Source organism: Gracilinanus agilis, chromosome 5, assembly GCF_016433145.1.
Source record: "Gracilinanus agilis isolate LMUSP501 chromosome 5, AgileGrace, whole genome shotgun sequence".
In the NCBI taxonomy this organism is placed as follows: domain Eukaryota; kingdom Metazoa; phylum Chordata; class Mammalia; order Didelphimorphia; family Didelphidae; genus Gracilinanus; species Gracilinanus agilis.
In genome coordinates this window covers 32,994,099-33,017,888 of record NC_058134.1, presented here as the reverse complement: position 1 = coordinate 33,017,888, position 23,790 = coordinate 32,994,099, and the positions used below count along the sequence as shown (strand labels likewise).

The window sequence follows — 23,790 nt, the reverse complement described above, 5'->3', positions numbered from 1 at the left end:
AAGAAAGAAAGAAAGAAAGAAAGAAAGAAAGAAAGAAAAGGAAGGAAGGAAGGAAGGAAGGAAGGAAGGAAGGAAGGAAGGAAGGAAGGAAATTCCCAGGTACACTGAAGTACTTTTCTACCCCAAAAGCCCTAAACCAAGCAGTCAGTGTTGTCAGAGGGAGCTAGACAGTAGCTATCCCCATGAAAAATAGATGGTTGGGCCCTTGTTCTTTTGCCTTCAGAGATTTAGTTGTGGAATAATGTGAGCCTGTTCTAAAATAAATCTGTAATCTGCCCTTCAGACCATGCTAACAATGATTCTGGGTTTTAGTTTTTTTTTTTTGGGGGGGGTAATTAGCACCTTGGTAACATAAGCTGATTTCAGAACAAAAAAAGGGGTGGGGAGGGAAAGGGAGGAACAGGAAAGCAGGCATGATTGCCAAGGCAAACAGCAGGTGAGAATTCAGAGTTTCAAATATCAGATTTATAAGCAAGCTTTGTGCCCTTAAATTCGGAATGTTCCTATCCAAACATATCAGAAATTCAGAGTTTTTAAAGTTGGAAAGAGCTTTAAAGATTATCTAATCTAATTACTCATTTGATAGATGAGGAAACTGAGACTTAACCTAGGTCTAAAGTAGTAGAGGAGAGATTACAAATTAAGTCTTGGACTCCAAATAGGGCATCTGATCTGATTGTTGAGAAAAACTCCATCCTCCTACAAGTGTTAATCTCCTCGAGTCTCTGGCTTTACATAATAACCACTGACTCAATACCCAACACCCCTTACAGTCTGACTGTGAGTCAATTTATGAGCCTAAGTGACTGGCTCAACACTACTCTGGGAGGAACAAATTTCATAAACCTTCTGTTTGTAATAAAGGATTAAAAACCCTCTCCCTCTCCTTGCTGAAGAACTAGAGGTCCCAGACAAGTTTGACAAATGGAGCTATTTTTATCCTGCACGATGATCACACGGTAGAATTCCAAAAATAGTCGTTCTGTTTTATTTTCATTATCTGTTTATTTTACCCATGGATATATTAGTGGTGATAAAATGTATTTCTCCCTCTTATTTCTCAGGCTAGTCTAATCGAATTGTTTCTTAAGGCAATCACTTTTCATTTTAAATGTAGCTTTTAAAAAAAACAGGTTAATAACAACTGCCTACACTTAACTGTACATTTTATGTGCTATATTATTATATGTCATCCATTAACGGTTTTATAGCCTGTGCAGAGTAAAATCATCATTGATCTTTTTCATGTGAATGCTATTAAGACGAATGGTGTAAACTTCAGCTGATTAAAACATTACTTAAAATGCTTTATTAAAATTTATTTTTAAGCAATTTTTCCCATTAGGACTTGACAAATCTGAAGAGTACTTCATTTAATTCCACTTATGAGGATGTTTTGCATGCAAAGAAAAGAGCCTAAGGGAACCCAAGTCCCCAGAAAAGCCAAAGGCTGCCTTCAGTGCTGGGACTCCCAGAATGGGTCCTTTCTAACTTATTGCACAATTGCCTCTGGCACAGGTGATAGGTGGAAAGAAATTACATTTGAGAGACAGCTTGATTTTATTGCTAATCTTATATTTCTTACATATGTATTTGTACATCTATAAATCTATGCATATATGCATATCTGATAAAGTATTTGAGCCCCTTTCATTAAAATAAGCAATGTTGCTTTAAAATCCCTTGTTCCCTTTAAAACTCAATCTACATAAAGTAGTCCCTGATTCCCCTAGCTGCTTAAGTCTTCTCCTCATCCCAAATTCTTGTTGTTTAGTCATCTCAATTCTGCCTAATGCTTCATGACACCATTTAGAGTTTTCTTGGCAAACCACTATAGTGGTTTGCCATTCCTTCTCCATCCCATTTGAAAGATGAGGAAACTGAAGCAAATGGGGTTACATGATTTGCCCATGGTCACACAGAGAAAGGCTGTTTTTTTCATGCTTTCCTGACTCTAGGACTGGCACTCTATCCACTGTGTCAGAAGCTGTCAAATCACTCTAAAATTATTTTATATTTATTATGTACTTGTGTGTGTGGTTGGAGGGATGGGTTTGGATGCGTACACATACTGGTATCCCTAGCACCTAGCACGTGTCAGGAAAAAAAAGAAGCTGATAAATAATTGCTTGATTGCTCTCTATGTATCTCTCCTAATAGATGCTTCTTTAGGGAAAGTGCTATTTCACTATTATTGGTATAGTAACTGGATCCTAACACCATTAACAAGCATTTATATGGAGCCTACCATGTGAGTTTTATCACAGGTTGAAACTGATGAAGTTATAGGTTGGGATGAAATCAATGATAAAAGAAAATATCTGTATCTGTTTTGTATTTAGTAATGTAAGTAAGTTAAGCACATCCAAATGTATTCCTCCACTGTTAGTACCATTACTCTAGAACAAAAGCTCAATGAAGGTTGAGACCATTTTGTTTCTCTGTTTTTCTTTCTATCCCTCCCATACAACATCATGCCTATGATATAGTGCATATTTAGTAAATATATGTTGGATGAAACTAAAGCGGAGAATATAAGGAAATGCCAAAAAAATCTAGATTTTTAAAAAAACTTTTAGTAAGAAAAGGTCAAGGCAAAATATAGCAGACTTTCAGGAAATAAATTTGTCTTCAATGAAAAAAGCCACATTCAGAGGAAAAAGCATTTGCCCATGGCCAGAGGGTGAGGAGTAGGGAGGGGCAGGAAAAGGACACTAACTTAATATTTTTTAATTTCAACAAGATGAGGGAAGAACTATGGATTTGAGGCCCCCAGAAACTCTTGATTGCCTTCATCTTGACATTTCATCCGATTATATTTTTGGATCTATCACATTGGCAATGATTCCTCCTTCTCTTCTAAAGAAAACAAACCTAAATATTTTGTTATAAAGGCTTTAATTTTGGTCAAAAGGGGAAAAATCATGATTTGAGGACTGGTTAATTCAATTAACATATTACTAATACATATATATATGTAATATTACCGAGTATAAATCACTTTCTTAGCTATGGGGGTGAATGGAAAAACTTTGATCATTCAGGGTCTCCTGACCTCAAGGAGCTTCCATCCTAGGTAGAGGATGTAAAATGCTTTTGAAGACCTTAAAATAATATATAAAAGCTAGTTATCATTTTATTATTAGCCTCCAGACTAGTGATGACTACATTCATTGCCTCAGCCTTCTACTTACAACATTTCTATTGAATTCAAATAATGGTTATAGACCAACACAGGATTGTGCAAGTCTATGTTTAATGGATGGGTGGGGGAAATGTATACACGCACTTTTAAGTTTAATTTGCATCATTAATACTTCATAAATGTAGACCATCAATGGAACAATTAATCAGTCCCCAATTTGTAGCCTTTGCTAATTTCTACAAATGTAATGATCACACTGAAAATTTAACAATCGATCCTTGAGAGCTGGTATAGTTGACTGAAGCACACCACGGGGTATATAGTACCTACTTGGCTAAGTATATGCTTAGTTCTTCCTTTCAAAGAAGACCAAGGATGGCAAGAGGTGGTCTTGACTTGTGAGTGAATTGGATTTCAGTGAGGCAGAGTTCCACAAAGTTGTCAGCCTTAGTCTTAGTCACTCTTCCAAAATCATCAAATTCCAATGGCAAGACAAAGATCAGGATGACCTGTGATGACCCAGGATGGAGTGGCTGACCTTGGCATCTTAGGTGGCTTTCCAAGCTCTAAGAGTTCCATAATCATGGCATTTGGAAGAAACTGGTGTGAGGGCTCACTGAAGCCTTTTCAGGGCTGCTTATCTTCCTTTGTTGTCTCCCTATCACTCAACTCTCACCTGTGGCTACAACCAGTAAACCTTCTCCACAGATGAGTTAAATCAGGTTGCAGGTAGCTAAGTATTCTATGAACCAATACACACAATTCCACAAGAGAGATTCAGAACAATGCAATGTATACCTTTTGAGGGGAAAGATCATTTCTTGACAATAGGCAAGGAGGTGAGTGACCTGGAGTCAGGAAGTCCTGAGTTCAAATATGGCCCCAGAGACTTCCTAGCTGGGTGACTCTGGGAAAATCACTTGAATTCCCTTTGCCTTGGATTACTCATCTGTAAATGTGAAAACACGCCAAAGGTCCCCAAGGCTCATTCATGTACCCACTCCCCTGCTGACAGGGCACAGAGATCCAAGGGTGAAGGCCAGCATCCCTCCAGGAAAAGGGGCAAAGGGGGAATGGTGGTCCATGCTTCTAGAAGGGGGCCAAACACTATCCATAGGGAGGGAGCAGTCCAGTCCACTTGGATGGAATGAGATAATTGTAAAGTATTTAGCGGAGTTCCTGGTACCCGTCTAGGCACTAAATAACTCTTAGCTGTTATTATCATCAGTATTAATAAGAAAGAAATGTGAGACAACTGGATGAGTTCTGGAGAAAAACTGAGAAATATCCTTCATTGGTAACTAATAAAAAGAGAATGGAAGTAGTAAATCTTAAAAGCATTTTTAAAAGAAGCAATAAAATAGTCCACACTGCAATTTTTCCATCTTAAATATACTGATATATTCAAATAAGGTACTAGATCAGGGCCCAATATTACAAGTTTGCCAAACATTAATAGCACTCACTTATTGGTAATGCTATTCTCTGAGTTTATTTCTTTTCAAACAGACATACAATTGATTAAATATTGATCTGAATAAAAGATTAACTTTAGAATGCCACGAGCATCTACTAGGAATGCCCGGACTCCTCTAAGAGGAGCAGGGAGGTGGGGAATGGGGATATGTCAGAATGTCAGTAAATAATTGAGTACTTAATTGTAGAATCTCTTGCTTTATTTTCCAATTGTTCAATAGTCTGATTTTTCCAACTAGATCATAATCCTTCTGTTTTCTCTGCATCCTTCAAAAGGTCCTTTCATAGCACTAGAGAGAATAGACCCTTAAATAAATCTATCCCGGTTTATTGACTTCATATAGATAAAATAACTGGTCGGTGAGTTGAATTATCTTAGTTACAAGCTCGTTCTTAAATATTATTAGCATTACTTTAAAATAATTTTTTTTAATTTGGTCAATTGAGTTAGAGTGCAAATGATATCTGGATTCACTAATGGAAAGGCCATTGGTTAATCTAAAGTCACTTCAATTGTTGGACAGGTGTGCAAATAAATTAAAACGGCATGTTTTTAATGGCAAGGAAAATTAATGCAATACCAGGTGATGGTGAAAGGAAACCATAACTAGTACAAAAAAAAACAGGTTGCAGCACCTGAGTGAAAAAAGGCAAGGGGAGGATTGGAAGAAACCCAGAGGATTACTCTCACTTTATTTAACTAACTGCACACATTTTGAAATCTACATTCCTTCAAGGCTCAGCATAGGTGTCAAATAGCCTCCTTAAATTATCATGGGGCTCAGAGGATCTTAGGAGGTTTCAAAAGGTCATCTACTTCAACTCTCTTGTTTCATAACTGAGGAAACTGAGGCAGCAAAAAAAGTTCCTGTGGTTTGTCTAAGGTCAGATACATAAGTCAAGAACAAGCATTTGACTCTGGGACATGAATTCCAAATCCAGTGTACTTTCTACAGTTCCATGATATTGATTAATTCATTTTCAAGTTCTATCCTTTGGTATAACATCAGGTCCTTCAGGATAAGGATGGTTTTTGTTTTTATATTTGTGTCCTCATTGCCTCCCACAGTGCCTTGGATAAAACCATTGCTTAATAAATATTTGTTCACTTGAATTGCAGGAAGAAACACAGTATAATCTCATCATCAGCTCCATCTAAACTACTCTAATCATCCTCCTCCTTTACTCTTTGTTTCACCCCGACAGCCACCTTATACTTTTTTAAGTTAATTTTTATTTTCTCCAGATTAGGTCAACATAATTTTCAATAATCATTAACTGACACATTGCGATCCATGTTCTCTCCCTCCCACTTCTTGCCCCCTCCCAAGACACCAAGTAATATGATATGTGTTTTACACATATTATCATACAGTACATATTTTCATGGCCATTATATTGTGAAAGAAGGCACATATTGCCAACACTAGAAAAAGAACAGAATGGTGATTTCCATCTGCATTTGAACTCCATCATTCCTTTTATGGTAGTGAATAGCCTTTTTCCTCCGAAGTCCCTTGGAGCTGTCCGGGATTCTTGGCTTGTTGAAAGTAGGCAATTCATTCCCAATTGCTCATTCCCAATATACATTATTGTTGTTAATATGTACAATATTCTGCCGGTTCTGCCCACTTCACTTTGCATCACTTCATATAAGTTTTTCCATTTTTTTGTAATCTTCTTGTTCATCATTTCTTATTGTACAATAATATTCCATTATAATCACATACCACAACTTGTTCAACCATTCCCCAACAGATGGATATCCCTTTAGTTTCCAGTTCTCTGCCAGCACAAAACACCTTGGATTTCTAATAGGTGAACAACCAAAGCTTTATTTTGCTTCCCAACCCCAAACAATGCCACTAGACAGAGAGGTGGTATGTTCAGCATCACAAGGTGAAATAAAAGCCAAAGGCAAGCTTTGAACCTAGGTCTTCCAGAGCCAAAGTCCAGTCCTCTACTCAAAGTGGCACCTGTCTTATCTGCTTAGACTCTTGATTTTTATTTTTGATTTTGTTTCTAACTCTTAGTCGGTGTTGTTTTTTTGGGGGGGTAGTGCTGAGAGGGGGGCTCATTTCCAGACTTGCCTGTTTCCTTTCAGAACAAATTTAACATGTTTATACTTTAAAAGTATTCTAAGCAAACAGTAAATGGAGGGATTGCCAAAGACAAAGCCCAGACACCTGTTTTTCTTTGCTAGTGGAAGAAAGGGGGAAAAAAAGCCCAACTCTAAACAGTTCCCTAGGCTTGGTAAACGGCAGGCAATTTAGGATAATCTTGATGATATATGGTCCTTTAAAAGAGAATTCTGAGAGCTATAAAGCCCATCCAATTCTGCCTCTGTGTGCCATTACAGGTCTGGTGCATTATCCTCCCTGCACTCAGGACCTTTACCACAAAGTCCAAGATCAATGGCAATAACCCAGTGCGTTGGGCGATTTTTTCCCCTCGACTCTGTGCTTATTAAAAGTTTTTCAGAAGAGCATGTTCAGCTCCTAAACTAAAAGGAAGTCATCATGTCATGCTCAAGGAACAGTGAGCATGGGGCTTTAATGGCTGGAGGCTTAATTTGATTTTTTTAAAAGGACAAATTCTCTTTCTTCTGTTTGAACAAGGACCACCATGTTTTATAGGCTTTCCTCTAAGATTGAGGGTAGAAGGTAATTGATCTTTTAACAAACACAACAACCAATATGCACTTAAAGAAAAGGAATGGGGGCCTGAAGTTTATAAAATACTGCTTGGGTCCACAAAGACTCACTTGACTTCTCTGATAACCTAAGAACCACGATGTTCTCAGATGGGATGGATTTCAAAGGCTGCCCCATGGTACAAGGTCCGGGTTTTTTATGCTAGATGCCACAAGGTAGAAGATTAGCACTGAGTAGATTTTTCTTTTCCAAGAACCAGACTTTACTTCCAATAAAGAGCAATGGGTAGAAGTTGAAATGAAGCAGAATGTCTCAAAAACTTCCTAACTATTCGAGCTATGCTTAAGGGGAATTGTGTGCCTAAGAGATAATGACTTCCCTTTCAGTGGCAGGCTTCAAGCAAAGGTTTAAGCTTACTGGGGAAGTTGTAATGGGGGTTCTTATTCAGATATGAAGGGATTTAGATGAGGTCTTCTTCCAATTGAGATTCTGTGAGGCTAAAATGTTTGCTAGATGATACAAACATGTATTCAAAATAAGAAGACCTAGGATGAAATCCTAATTTTGCAAACTTTTTTACTTATTACTTGGGAAAATCTTTAAAAATATACTTATATACAGGTTATAGAGATATAGCATTGACTAGTGGAGAGCATCCCGACCTTGGCATAAGAGAATACAAGACCTGCCTCGGATACTTATTAGCTGCATGACCCTGAACTAGTCACCTACTTTTTATGTTTATAGATTACCTGATGGATGAAATCAGTGACTTTTTGCATATATAAGCATATAAGTTAAAATAGAAACTAGAGAAATTTCACCAAGAACTTCTTTATCAAGGGACTACTTAAGATGAATTTTGTAATTCTGTTTTTGCAAATGGAGACAAGTTCTCTTTAAAAAATCAGTAAATAGAGGGCAGCTGGGTGGCTCAGTGGACTGAGAGCCAGGCCCAGAGATGAGAGATCCTGGGTTCAAATCAGCCCTCAGATACTTCCTAGCTGTGACCCTGGGCAAGTCACTTAACCCCCATTGCCCAGTCCTTACCACTCTTTTGTCCTGGAACCAATACACAGTATTGACTCTAAAACAAAAGGTAAAGGTTAAAAAAAAAAAAAAGACAAGAAATGGCTCTGGAACAACTTAATTGCTATTATTCTTTCACATTTAATGTTTTGCAAAATTTTACACAACTAGATAAAATTATTGCTTTTTTGTAATTGAATAAAATTTTTTTAAGTTAATGGAAAATATCTTTTTTTTATACCCTTACTTCCATCTCGAAATCAGTACTAAGTATTGGTTTCAAGGCAGAAGAGTGGTAAGTGTGAAGTAATTGGGGTTAAGTGACTTGCAGATAGAAATATATCATTCTTCACTTTATTTCCTCTATAATTTTTTCTAGTGTAAGCATTTTCTATTTTCTAGTGTTAGTATCTTCTTTCACAACATAATGGACATGAAAATATGTATTGTATGATGACAATGTATAAAATCTGAGAATGTATCTAAATCAAAAGATAAAGATTATTCTGTTCTATTGCAATCTGTTTTTAAATTAAATCATTTCTTATAGAAATTCAAGTTTCTTTCCTCAGTTGAATCCATCCAAGACCCCTACTACCACATAAGAGGATGTTACAAATATATGTACATTTGATAAGAATGATATGCTTAATTTATTTTGTCAATAATATTTATTGTTTTATTTCAAAATTCCTCTGCCTTCATGATGGGAATCAGTTTATTTTCCTACTTATGTACTAAAAAAATGTAATACTGACTCTGTAACTACAGACCTGAGCTGTACCAGCTTTGCTATTGTTCTTCCCTACATAGAGAATGTCCCTTTTGTTCTTCCCATCCCTCCCTGGCTCAGCCTTTTCTACTCTCTTTGAAGCTGTCTTCTAATGTCAGCATTTTCTGATCTTTAAAGCTCTAAATTATGGAACTCCTTCATGAGATTTTATGTCCCTTTCTACTCCTCATAGGCATTTAAATTCTAATCCACATTAGAGTGAGCTTTCTAATCATCTTTACTCAACTGTCAAGTTAGGGCATAAACATTCATGCTCACCCAGGTATCCCTCAATGGCAACTATGCAAATTCCCAGCCTAATAGATGCTTTTTGAATTAACATTGAGGATTGTAAACAATAGCTTAGTCAGTGTTTTTATACAAAAATATGCTAATTAACACATAGAGCCTGAATCTAATTCACACAGGAACAAGGGTCTCAGATTGGAAGTTCAAAAGGGCTTTGAGGTCATCCAGTCCAAACTTTTTTTTTTACAGCTCTGTTTATATTTTGTAACTGAAATGTAAATAAGGAAGACACATGAGCCTCTGGATTTTTTCCCCCAGGACAAGGACATTAATTGAGAAAGCAACACCCCATTAATTGGTACCTGGGCATGGAGAGACCTTTAATGGCATGCATGATGTTCAACCTGCTAGAATTCAGGTCCTCTCTACTATGGTTCGATCTTATCTTCCTTTCTGAAGTGAGGTTTGGGAGATAATCCATTAGGTTAAAGAAGGGCTACACCTTGGAATGGTATCCATCAATTATGAAGGATGTCAGTTTTGAGGGGTCATTTGTAAACAAAGCTGTTATTGGCAATTTTGGGGCTGGGGCAAGTTGCAGGATCAAATCATAGCTATCATTTGTGATATGAAAATAATACAGTATTAATAGAACAGGGCAAGAGAAATGAATTTAGTTAAGCATGTGGTAATACAGAAAAAGACAAGGCTTTATGGAGAGGAAAGCCCAGAATTCTGCCCTGTGTATGAAGAGACAGAGACAGAATGATATCATGAGGCTACTCCAATGAACAAGAAGATTGGGACAGAGCCAAAGAGGAAGCTGTGGGGGTGGCTAGGGAAGGGAAGGGAAGGAAGTCTGCCATTCAGTAGCTTTATGTTTTAAAAACTTATTTTGACTAACAAGTTGCTAAGTTCAGTTATTTCTACAGCCTACCAAAGAGCAAGTTATTTATATCTTTCACAGTCCTTTAATATATTCATTAAACATTGCATGCCTATTAAATTTCAGTGGCCTGGAGCAAAGCTCTCTTTGGATAACCTTGGTTACATCTCTGTTTCTAAAGGACTACATTAAGAGTAATGAGATTTAGATAAGAAAATCTAAAGTTGTCTATAGATATGCTTGGCTGGGGAAGAAAAACAAACTACCTCATATGCCAAGGTGAAGGAGTGAGGGCAAGAGGGGGAAGGAAGGAAGGTAAGAAGGAAGGAAGGAAGAAAAATGAAGGAAGGGAGGGAGGAAGGAAGGAAGACAAATGAAGGAAGGAAGGAAGGAAGAAAAAAGAGGGAAGGAAGGGAAGACAGAAGGAAAAAGAGGGAAGGAAAGAAGGAAGAAAAAGAGGGAAAGAAGGAAGGAAGAAAAAAGGGGAAGGAAGGAAAGAATAAAGGAAGGAAGGAAGGAAGGAAGGAAAAAGGGGGAAGGAAGGAAAAAGGAAGATTACATGATAAAGCATGAGAAACTCATTAGAATTATGCCTCAGGTTGTTTATTATGCTCCCTGTTCCTCAAACAAAAAAACAGGCATTTCAAAAAAAAAAAAAAAGAGGCAATTTTTCTGATGCCTCAGTTATCATGATAGCAAAGCTGATGTGGTTTTTGACTAGCTGGACTCTAGTTTACTGTTTCAAATGTCCCCTTTCTTTGCATTTTTCTTTAATAAATAAACCCAATTTAAAATAGACTCATTCACAAAGAATCATGAAATCAATGGCAAAATAGTATTAGCAACACTTGGAGTTAAATGGAATAGGCAGAATGCCTGCATAGGAAGAATTGTTTAAGTCAAATTTTCAGGTAACTTAGAAGAGTTTGTCTTTCTCAGCTGCAAAAATGGAGTTTCCCACTAGTTTGGCTGCCAGCAGTAGGAATGGGCTCCCATCTTTCTTCCCACACCTCATATTGTGGTTTCCAAGTCTGCTTAATGCATTCAGTGTTTCACAAAAAACTGGGCACTCTTTCCAAGGCAAAGCCATGAAAATGAGTGGTAATGAACCAATACACATATTGTAACTCACTGACCTAGGGGAGCGCTGCTTTCCATTTAAATGAATCACCCCTTGTGGTTCTGGCAAGCCTGAACTCCCACTGAGATACTTCCTCCACTGGTACACCAAACCATAATCCCACTGGCCTTAGAGCTCTTGAATAAACAGATACCACAAAAAGGAGTTATGAATTTTATGGCAGTGATTCTAGTCTATGTGGCAATGATGGGGAGCAGGGATTAGAGGGCTGGGCCTGGAGTAAGGAAGACTTGAGTTTTAATTCAGATAGTTGCATAACCCCAGGTAAGTCATTTAACATCTGCCTGCCTCTGTTTACCTTCAAGGAGTGTTGAAATGCTTAAATAATAGTGCGAAAAAGGGCTTAGCACAGTGCCTGGCATCAGGGGCTTCATTAATACTTGTTTTCATCCTTCTTCTCTCTCCACTCTATCTTCCATATGATTGGCAAAAAAGATCTTCCCAAGAACACAGATCTGACCATTTTACAATTCTGTTCAAGCATCATCGGTGGCTCCCCAGAATAAGATACCAACTCCTCTCCCTGGCATTTAAAATCCTTCAAAACTGTTGCCAATCTACCTCCCAAGACTTATTTTATGTTACTGACTTTGTATACTCCAAGTTTTGGTTAAACTGGATAAATTGATATTTCTCCAACTTGTTGGCCCCTCTCACCCCCCAAGCCTTTGAGCAGGCTGTGCCAAATGCTTAGAATAAACTGCTTTTTTGTTTCTACCTTCTAGAATCCTTAGCTCACTTCAAGACTCAGCTGAGGCTATTCCTCTCCTCTCCCTTCCCATGAATGTTTTCCTGATTCTTTTCTCTGGTTGTAAATGTTCTTGTCTTCCTACTGTTTGAATTTATTAATCTGAATTAATGGCCTTTCCCTCTAAGGGTAACACAATCTTCTCAAGGGCAGAAATATTTGTTTTTTGTCTCCATTTTTCTGGTGCTTAGCAAGGAGTCACGAGAGTTCCTTGAAAATGCCTGTTTAATTGAATTGAAAAGTGTAAGTTACTTTAAAAAATAAATTCACCAAGATCCAATAATAACAGTAAATCCTTTTACATTTAGCTGTAGATATCATAGATCAGAATCCAGGTTCTCCCACTCAAAAAGACCCGAGTTCAAATTCTAGCTTCAAGTACTTGCTATGTGATCCTGAGCAAGTCACTTAACCTCTGTCTGTCTCTACATACTTTCCAGGGTTGTTGTGAGGATGACATGAGACAATATGTATAAAAGTTGATTGATCAGAGAAATAATTTTATATCTTTGAGCCTCAGTTACTCATCGTTTTTATTCAATGACTCCCATTAGGCAAGTAATGAATGACAGCATTATTTCATATCAAATGACTCACTCAAACCCATACAGAAAATGAGTGTCAAAACTAGAACTTCCATCTGGATTTGTCTATTTCTAGTCCACTATTCATTCTACTATGCCAGTCAAAATTTAATAATAAAAGTAATGATTCTATTCAGTCACTCCAGTTTTGGGTACAAAAGTAGAGAAACTTATTATCTGTGCCCTTGGGTATGTCACTCAACATAAACCTCAATTTCCTTATCTATGAAATTGAGGTATTGGATATAATCTGCCCTAAATTCCCTATAGACTCAAAGCTGGGGCTTCTCTGAGCCTCAGTTTCCTTATATATAAAGTCTTAATTTATCATCATTTAATTGATCTGCTATGACATGGAACAAAGACTTAATCTATCATCATAGAGGAAAAGAAATGAATTGTAGAGTTTATTTTTCAAAAGCAAACCAAAAAAATTGATGGAATACCTCATCACCTTTCCTAGCAGGGTTCCCAATAAGCATGAGAAAAAAGAAGAAAAAAAAACCTTAAGAGCATAAGTGGATGTTATGTAAAGGATGGCAACAAATCACTTCATAAAGTATTGAGTATTCCCTTAATTGATAAATGGTCAAAAGGTATGAATGGTTTTTGGAAGAAGTCAAAGCCATATATAATCATACAAAAATGCTCTGAATAATTACTGATTAGAGAAATGCAAATATTAACAATTCTGAGATATCTCATACCTATCTAAAATGATGAAAGCAGAAAATGATAGATGTTGGAGGGGATGTGGAAAAATGGGGACATTAATACACTGTTGATGGAACTCTGAACTGATCCAACCATTTTGGAGAGCAATCTAGAATTATTATTCCCAGAGTTATAAAGCTCTCAAGCCTAGCAATACCACAGTTGGGTCTATATCCCAAGGTGATCAAGAAAAAAGGAAAAGAAACTATGTTCTAAAATAGCTATAGCAGTTCTCTTTGTGTTGGTGAAGAACTGGAAATTGAGGGGATGCCCATCAATTGGAGAAGGGCTAAACAAGTTGTGGCATATGGTTTGGATGGAATGCTACTATTATAAGAAAAGATGCCCCCTTTGGTACCCACCATTCACCCATCATTGACAGTATCATTGAATCATGATAACTAAGAGCTTCTGTCTTGATTAGGATCACTAGAATATAAGGATATGCTTAAATCTCCCCAGTTGTACATTTCAAATCTGAATGCTGGGATCAGCACACCTTGTTTTCATATTCATGTTATGTGATAGAAGTGGCAAGGCTGGAATATCTTTAAGGGGAAATTTCTTAGGAGAATTTTATTATCCAAATATGATGTAGGAAATCCAAAGAAGGAAATAAGCAATACTTTGCCACATTCTTCATAGCAAGGACAAAGCACTCAGAAATTGATAACAGTATATTTACTGCATTTTCTATTTTATAAACAGTACATTCCTGCCTCTTATTTTGAGCCCATGATATGCCATTTTTCTCCTCCCCTCAAAATTTCCCCTAAGCTAAGTGCCAGCGTCCACCATTGTAGCCCTCTGAGGTCTCACTAGAAGCAATGAAAAGATATGTGGACAACATTTAGTTAAATGCTGCTCTTTGGATAGAAATGGAAGAATGGTTAGCTGCTCTTCATACCCCTTTAGCTTTTCTGTGTTGGCCTTCATTGATCGATTGCTGACAGTAAGGGATGAACAAGGCAGGATGATTTACATGGTCTCGCAGGTATTCAGATGAGGAGGCATGGATCATTTTATTATCAGAATAACCCCCCTGCTCTTCCTTCACACTATTTTATTAGGTAGGAGGGGATACGTTTTTTTTTTTTAAGTCTAAACCTGTGATTTCACCAGTGAAGTACAACTGAGAAGTTAAGTAACTTATCCAGGGTCACCTGGCTCAAACATGTCAGAGGCAGGCCTTAAAACTCAGGTTTCCTTGACTCTAAAGCTGGCCCTGTGGCCACTATCTCAATTTGCCTCTCACCCCTCATCCCATTTTATAGATGGGTAGAGGAAGATACAGAAATGACCAAATGTAGGCATCTCAGAGTGAATGGCAAGTGAATCTGGTATAGCTAATTATACTGAACCTGAATTTGGAGCATCATAAATTCATGCATAAGCTCCACTTACATGATAGTCTGTGCTTACATAACCCTTTCCTATTAAAGCTTTTCAAGTGAGTTCTCCAAATATTCTTATTTTTCCCCATAAAAGCCCTCCAGCTTCTTAAGGGAGATAATAGTCATCTACTCAATTTACCTACCAAGAATTCCCAGAATGCCTTTTTTCCTTTAGTATTAATAGATTGAGAAACTATGCAAGTAACCCTGAAATTATATAATTATATGTAATTATATATTATATTTATATATATGCATATATATCTGCTTGTTGCTGGATTATGTTTACTAATAACTATTTAAAATTAATCATGTTAATTAAGTGACAGTAATAAAAATGTACAAATACAATCATGTACTCAATGCATAAATACTTAGTAATGAAATTAATTTATTGAAATTACTAGACCTTGCCATCAATTACTAAACACTATGGCACAAGTTTTTTAGGCTCCATATTTCTCTTAATATTTATATTTGGGATTTTCTTTTCTTTCTATCTATGATGATGATGATGATAACAGTAATAAAAGTGATATAGCATTTACAAAACACTTTAAATTTCTAGATCTACAAAAAGTTTGTATATATTACCAAATTTGAAATCAGTAACCCAGAGATATTGATACCAATATTATTCCCATTTTACAGATGAGGCAATTAACACTCAGAAAATCCCTTGGCATTTTAGGTCTGGAAGTAAGAGTTCTCAGAGGCCTTCTAGCCCTTTTATCCTGCAGTCGAGGAGGCTGAGGCCCAGAGAGATTCTTTGAATTGCTTAAATTGTCACACAATGAGGCAGTATCTTGAGTGGAGATTCAAACTTAGGATTTTTTTATTCTATTCATTATATCATTCTCTCAGAAACTACCTCCCCCTCCTGCAAGGTTCCACTTGCATCCTATGCTCTGAAGGAAGCCTTCAAGAAATTTTCCTAGTTGTAATGAAATCTCTGTTCTCAAAATCCTATAACAGCAACCAAGAGTGGCTTCTTTTAGTGTGCAAATTTAAGGATTTTAAGACCTAGTTAGATATTGCCCAGTGTTCCTATTCAGCTGTTTCCTTCATATTTGTCTTGTGTCCTTAATGAAATTATAGGGAATACCTCAGTGGGGGAAAAAAAAAAAAAAACAAAAAAAGCAAGCAAAGAAACAAAAGCCAATCCATTGTATTTGGATCCAGAACACCTTAGCTCAGATTCCAGCTTCTTTCTTTCTGAGTAAAGAAACCAGTAATTTTCCAGTTTCTTCATCAATAAACTGAGAGAATTGAACTAGAAAACCTCTACGATTCCTTCCACATTTAATCTGTTGTTGTACTAGTGTCTGGGGCTTCCTTGAAGGCTGGGATCTCCACTGTCTCCTCATTTACACTCTCTTCTAATTCTTCAGTGCTGAAATGTTATGGTTAAAAAGGTGCCCAGGATGTAGTAGGCATTTAATACATGCTTTTTGACTTGACATAGCAAGAGGCAGCATCATATACTGGAAAGCCAACTGGCCCTGGGTTCATATCCTTCTTCTGGTGCCTTAGTAGCTATGTGGTTCTAGGTAAGTTATTTAATTTCTGGTTTCCCATTTACCTACCTGTAGAATTTATTACAGTGTGCTCATAAGGCTTAATTAAGATAAGAAAGGAAAATGTTTCACAACTCAGAGGCAACCAGAAATTTATTTATTCATTTATTTATTATCATTCCTCACATTCCCATACCATTTTAAGATCTGTAAAATATCTTACAAGTATTATGTCCTTTTACACTAATGACAACTTTGAGGGGCAAGTGCTAGGATTATCCTCAGAGATGAGTTAGACATGAAGAGCAAGAAAGTTCCAGGCATGGGGTGCAACTGGTGAAAAATTTCTGGAGTTGAAAGATAGAGTCTAGTTTGGGAAATAGCAAAGAGCCTGGTATCACTGGATCAAAGAGTACAAGAGGAAAAGGGGAGAAGGAAGGGGAAATATTTCAAGGTATAAGAAGACTTGTAATGTATGTGGGCATGGTGGTTTAGGGGCATATTATTAAAGAATTTAAGTGAAAAAGAGAGGAATTTATATATGATCCCCAAAATGGCAGGGAGTCACTGGAGTTTATTAAGAAGGGGAGTATGGCTTGGTCAGCAAGATTTTAGGAAGATCATTTTAACAGTTAAGTGGTGGGTGGATGGACTAGAGTAGGGAGAGACTTGAGGAAGATCAAGGTCAAGCAATACATTATTGCAATAGTGTAAGTTTGAAGTGATGAGGGTTTATACCTGGCAGTGTCAGAAAAGAAAAGAACACCTATATAAGATATGTTATAAAGGTAAGATTGTAAGATTAACAAACATTGGCTATACATTGGATTTAGAGGGTGAGATAAAATGAGGAGTTGAGGACAAGAACCAAGTTTGAAGAGTGGGAGAATGTAAAATAGTAAAGTTAGGAATAGATTTAATAATTTTAACAGTAAAGTTAGGAAGACAGGGAATGCTTTTTTTTTGGGGGGGGGGAAGATAATGAGTCCTGTTTGGGGCATGTGGAGTTCAAGATTTCTATAGGATAGCCAGTATGAGATGTTCAAATTTCAGGCAGTTGGAGACTTGTGATTGTAGGTCAGCAAAGATGTTAGAGCTAGGAAATAGAAATGAGAAGTATAGAGATTATCACTGAATCTATGGGAGCTGATGAAATCCACCAAGAGAAGAGGGACAGAGGAAGTAAAGAAAAGATCCCAGGAGAAAGTCTTAAGGGAGTCCTATGGTAATGTAGGGATTAAAAATTAATGGTTTGACTAAAATATATGAAAATTATAAATAATAATGGTGTTCACCAATTCAAAGTATTATTGCTCAAAGTTGAAATGAATTTTCATAGCTTTTATTTACAAAAAAGGTGGAAAGAGTGAAAGTAGAGAAATACAAAAGGGTAGGGAAGACATTAGCCTATCTAAATATTGCTTGGGTTCTCTACTTAGCCAGGACTTGTTGACATTCAATCAGAATTAAACTCTCTCAAGAAGATAGGAAGGGAAAGGCAGCTATCCACTCACCCAATTTCTCTCCTAGAGGCAGATCAAGAGGACTTGAGCCAACTTTCTTTTTGAAGCTGACTCCTTCTTGAAGCCAAACTCCTTACCCCAGAAATTGAGGGCCTTTTATAGTGGCTTCTTGTCCCTTCCCCTCTTCACAAGGACCAATCACAGCTTCCAGATTGCCCAGCACTGCCCACTGGGGAAGTGTGTATGGGATCGCTTCTCACCTTCTGGAGGTGTGAATACTCATCAAAAGGATTCAGTTTCCTGTCTGATTGAGTTTCTGAGGGTATGAATTCTCTGGTTTGTGATCTCTTCTTCCTAGTTCAAGCTTGTGTTGATTCAATCAAAAGACAGAAAAAGGAGAGTTAATCCTGTCTTCACAATCTAGTGAGGTACTAAGTAGGGTTACTTAAGTTATTGTTAACCAAAGTGTTAACTCCAACTAGACAAAGAGAATAAAGGATTCCCTTTTTACCAGTGTATACAAGGGTAGACAAAGAGAACCAGGATTTTCCTTTCACAGTAAGCAGGCAAGCCTTAGATAAACATTCATCAAAAGAGACTGGAAAGGTGAAAAAATAGGTAAGAGAATTGAGTTGGGTCACAAAAATCCAGAGAGAAAAGAGTATTAAGGAAAAGAAGGTGATAGTACAAAATATTGCATATAGGTCAATAAGGAAGAGAATTGAGAAAAAATTATTAGATTTAGCAATTAAGAGGTATTTAATAACTTTGAAAGGAATAGTTTTTGCCAAACTACAGAGAGTCAAGAAGAGAATAGGAGTAAAGGAAATTGAAACACATACTTTAGACCAGTGATTCCCAAAGTGGGTGCTAATGCCCCCTGGTGGGTCCTGCAGCAATCTAGGGGAGCGGTGAGGGCCACAGGTACATTTATCTTTCCTATTAATTGCTATTAAAATTAAGAAAAAATTAATTTCCAGGGGGCTAAGTAATATTTTTTTTCTGTAAAGGGGGCGGTAGGCCAAAAAGTTTGGGAACCACTGCTTTAGACACTCTTCTTAAAGAGTTTAGCTATATTATGAGGAAAACCAGGAGAGTTGATTTAAATATTAAATGTGGGCTCAGTGGGGTAGATAGAAGACAGGAAGGGACAATGGGTAAGACTTTACAAGCCAGGGAACCAGGTTTACCTATAAGGGGAATGACCATTGATAGAAATGGCAGTTAAGCCTGACTAACTGTCACTCTGCCCCACCCAGCCTGGAATAACTTCAGAGTATTACATTCACACAATGAGGACTTTGAAGTACTAGAAAACTCACAAGGAAACAGTTTAATTATAATATGAGGGGATAGGGAAGGGGGTTAGGTGAAGCTATGACTAACTACCCAGGACTGGAGTCAAAAAGGGTAAGTTCCTTAGGCAACCTGGCTTCTGCCTGGTTTTGACAGCTTGGCTAAGGACCTGAGGAAGAGGGCTTGAGTCTGGGTTCTCACAACTGTTCCAGAGATGTTTTCAGGATACCAGGAACCAACTCCTGCACAGCCAATGATCCAAAGTAACCAGGTAGGGAAAGATGTCTGCAAACTGTCCACCAGATCACAGGCCACTTCCCTACTTAGAATTGACTTGCAGGATTGATGTCTTCTGCCTTTTCAACCTTCACCACTCTCCAAGATCCCAGGGAATCAGGGTACAACTCCACTTCCTCTGAGGTCTTCCAGGGTCAGTTACAACCCCCAACCACGATGGAGCCCATCCCAGAGAGAGAGACACACTTCCTACTTTCCCATTCCATTTGGAATTCTCAAGCCCTTCCTGTTAGGTCTTCTAAATAATAACTAAGTAATCCTCCTCACAACAGCTACATCATAGAGGAGAAATATATAATGATATTTAATGTGGATAGAGAGAACAAATGAGGGGGAAAGTTAAGTCTAGGGGAATCCTGGGAATGTTTACAAGCAGGTGGGAAGCATCTGGTAGACAGAAAGGTATGACAAAAAGTGAGAAAACAAGATGTATGATGGTAGGGGAAATCTCCTGGAAAACATGAGATGTAATGGAATCACTTATGCAGATAGAAAGATTAACCTTGAGAATTGGGGAAAAAACACAATTCTTCCTATAAGAAAATGGTGAAGGAGGACATAGTGACAGAGGCCATCTAGGGATATCAGATAAGGAAGAAAGGAGAAGGAGCTCATGGAAAATAACTTCAATTTATTTTTCAGTAAAATATGAATCAATATTGTCAGCTGAGAAAGTGGAAAAGAAGCAACCATAAAAGCATTGAGAAGGAATGAAAAATTTTGGAAGTTTTCCCCTGGTGAATGAGCTAGTTATTAAGTTCATTATAATTCTCAAAGTACAACTACAAGATATAAAATGATTGCTTTGAGCAAAGATGGCTCAAATGAAATTATGTAATATAAGTTTGTAGTGGACCCAGTCAGCATGGATTCTTGATTTTCTCCAGTTTCATTCAGCAGCTCCATTAGGACAGCTAATGATGGAAATGATCCAAGGCTGAGGCTTCTCAGGCCAAGTCTGGCTATACAGTAAGGGGGAAAAGGACTCAAGAGGAAGAGGACACTTTGAACTGGAACTGGATCACCAAAGGGTTGAGATAGGAAAGGGGGGAGGAGAGTGTTACTAATAGAGAGATGATGGCCTGGCAGAGAACATTGAGGGGTTGAATAATTAGAAGTCATGATTTGGACAATAGATGTGGTCTGGAGTTACAAGGAAGAAGAAGAAGAGGTAGAAGGGCAATAAATTGGAAAAGGATGAGTCAATGGAATGCTTCATCCACCCACCTTTAACTACAACTCTCTTCAAATTGTTTTCATATCCATTATTAAGCCTTCTGTTTTGTGGCTCCAGAATAGTTATAGATTAGGGTCTGGAAAGGCTTAGAGATCATCCAGTCCAACCCTCTCATTGAACAGGTAAAGAATCTGAGGCCAAAAGATATAATTGATTTGGCCAGTGTTCCATAGATATTAAGTATCTGAAGAAGGATTTGAACTTAGAACTTTCCATCCTTAAGTCCAGTATTCTCTCCTCTCTACCTAAATTTGGAGATTGCCATTCAAACCTTTACATTGCAGATGAAACAAGAATGTTTTAGAGATGGAAAACAGTATTTTCTGTGTCACAAGCAGCAAAACCCAGCTTTAAGTCCAGGCTTCCTCACTCCAAATCCAATGCTTTTCCAAATTTATTTCCTGCTCTTTCCTATTTGCCAACCATTTGTTTTTTTAAATGTCATTAACTACTGTTCCAAGGGATATGCTGGTTTCTATCTAGGAACTCTCAGGCTGCCTGGGCAGCTCCTGTGAAATTTATAAGAAGATGTCTTAGCCTAACAGTCTAAAGGGGAAGGGGCTACCTACTTCTGCAGGTAAGAGTCTGGTCAGTGCTGCATAGGAATGCTCAGAGGGCAACGCATTACAGGTATCTGCAGTAGTAGCAGCAGCAACAGGAGCAAAAGTCTTACTCTGTAGTGAACCTGTGGCAGCAACATATCTCAAAATGAAGCACAGATGGAAATTAGGAAGCATTCGCTTTTACCTTCCTTATCAAGTCTATAAAGTATCTCACCCTCTCTCTGCCTCCAAATTAGAATTTACTAATTTTCTACAAAGGGCATGTCATCAGAAGGATCTTAGATATAATGTTGAAAATGATATTGGAGTTCTAGTACAATGACTTTCATTATATAGATGAAGAGTCTGGGGTCAAGGAAGAAGTGATTCATAGAACTTTGAATTTTTAGGTGGAAAATGAGTTCAAATACAGTTTCAACAATTACTAGCACCTCTGTGGGGTTCAAATGCCACATCTCTAAAATAGAGATGCTTATAATACTTTTACTACTTATCTCAAAGGGCGGGCTTGTGGCAAGGGAATGACACTTACAGATGATCATATACAAGAGGGCTGTTATTTTGATGGCATCATGCAAGAACACATGATACACATGATTCATATCTTAACCAGGCAAAGGGTTGACTCTTCTTTTAAGCAGAAATTATGCCTCTCAGATTTTTTTTTTAATTTTAAACCCTTAACTTCTGTGTATTGACTTATAGGTGGAAGATTGGTAAGGGTGGGCAATGGGGGTCAAGTGACCTGCCCAGGGTCACACAGCTGGGAAGTGTCTGAGCCCGGGCTTGAACCTAGGACCTTCTGTCTCTAGGCCTGGCTCTCAATCCACTGAGCTACCCAGCTGCCCCTGCCTCTCAGATTTAACAGGACAATACAAGCTGTGTGTGAGTAGGGAATATTTCATTTTTCATCTTTCTGCCCTTTGCATCAAGTACATACAGTGTCTGGTACCTGATGTTCAATAAATACATGTTGCCTCCAAGAGATTTAAGATCTCTGATCAATGAAATGATTAGCCATAATTCCAGAGGACCAGTGCTACCCAGCTCCTCACAAATGATAAATTCAAGATGTAGAATGAGACATATTTTTGGATGTCACCAATGTAGGAACTTATTTTCCTTTGCCAAGCATATTTGCTAATAATTTTTTAAATTGTAAATGGGATAGGAGGACAGGCAGCCAATGCTAAATGTTGAAAATGAAAGAAAAAAAATTCTTGAATTGCTACCCAAAGTTATGGGGAAATAATTGCATTGACAGTTTTCCAAAGTTGTTCTTCAAGTCACAGAATCATAGATTTAAAGCTAGTATAGGTCATCTAGATTAGAAGTTCTTAGCCTTTTTCATGTCATAGACCCCTTTGGCAGTCAGTCTAATGAAGTCTCATAACCCCCTCTCAAAGTAATATTTTCATATGCATAAAATAATTTACCTGGAACAATATAGGAAATGAATGATATTGAAATAGTTATTGATATGTTAGTGGAAGAAAGTTAATGTAGCCCAGGTACAGAACACTTAAGGTAAATGTAAATAATAAAGCTGTATTTTTTCTCTTTTAACTTTATAGACACCTTTAAATATACCCATGAACTCCTTAGTGAGTTCCATGTTAAAGTCTCTGATCTAGACCAACTTGCTCATCATACCAATGTGAAAAGAGAGAGTCATAGACAAGTAACTTGCTCAAAGTTATATATTTAATAAGAGCATCAAAATCAGGACTCAAAAATAGGTCCTCTGATTCCAGATCTCTGACATCACAAGATTCAAGTTAAATGAGTATTAGACAGTGCCCACCCCCGCCTTGGCTCTATGATGAGACCCTCAAGGATATAATCTTGCTTCTTTCTCTTGATGGATAAAGATAGATTTTCAGAAAGGAACATAATAAAATAAAATAAAGCTAGAGTCCAGAGCAAACAGCTGCAATGCCCAGATAAGCTTTTCTTGCACAGACAATATGCAGTGCCCACCTTGACACTCTTCACTCAATTGCTGCTGACATGCCCTGGCTCTGATTTGCTCAAGCTTGGACAGAGTATCTTGAGGACTCCTCAAATGGATTAAAAAAGTAAATAAGGATCATCTGTCAGCACAGGTTCTAACCTGTCTAATCCATTTTCCATTATCTATGCCTCCCCCACTCTCATTTCCCGCTATACTACCAAAGAAATTAGCCTAGAAAGCTAGGTTGAATTTGCTGTACTATCAGAGAGCAAACAAAGGAATCTGAAGAGTCTGTTTTAGTGCTTATAGAATTATGGTCTTGTTCAATTTTTAAGCAGAAAAATTTTATATATATATATATATATACACATATACTACTAGAAATGGAAGATAAAGGAGGAGGATGTCCCATGGCTAGGCATGAAAATAGTAAATATCCCATTACAATAATTTTTAATTTGGTTGAGGGACAGGGGAAAATTATTAATATTAGGAGGAAAAGGTGCTATATAAATGGAATACATTGATATCTTTTGCTACTGTTGTTGCTTCTACTATTACTACTACTACTACTACTACTACTACTACTACTACTGCTACTGCTACTACTACTATTATCATAAGACTTCTCTTCATTTGGAAGAAAAATCATGAATTTGAAATTAAAGTAC

The 23,790-nt window shown here is 37.4% G+C and overlaps 1 protein-coding gene across 1 annotated transcript in view; it reads right to left on the bottom strand.

Annotated features, from left to right (window-relative positions):
- The window catches only part of ZNF385D (zinc finger protein 385D), a 356,739-nt gene that overhangs the window by 251,095 nt on the left and 81,854 nt on the right, over nucleotides 1-23,790 (bottom strand). The gene's annotated exons all lie outside the window — the stretch shown is intronic.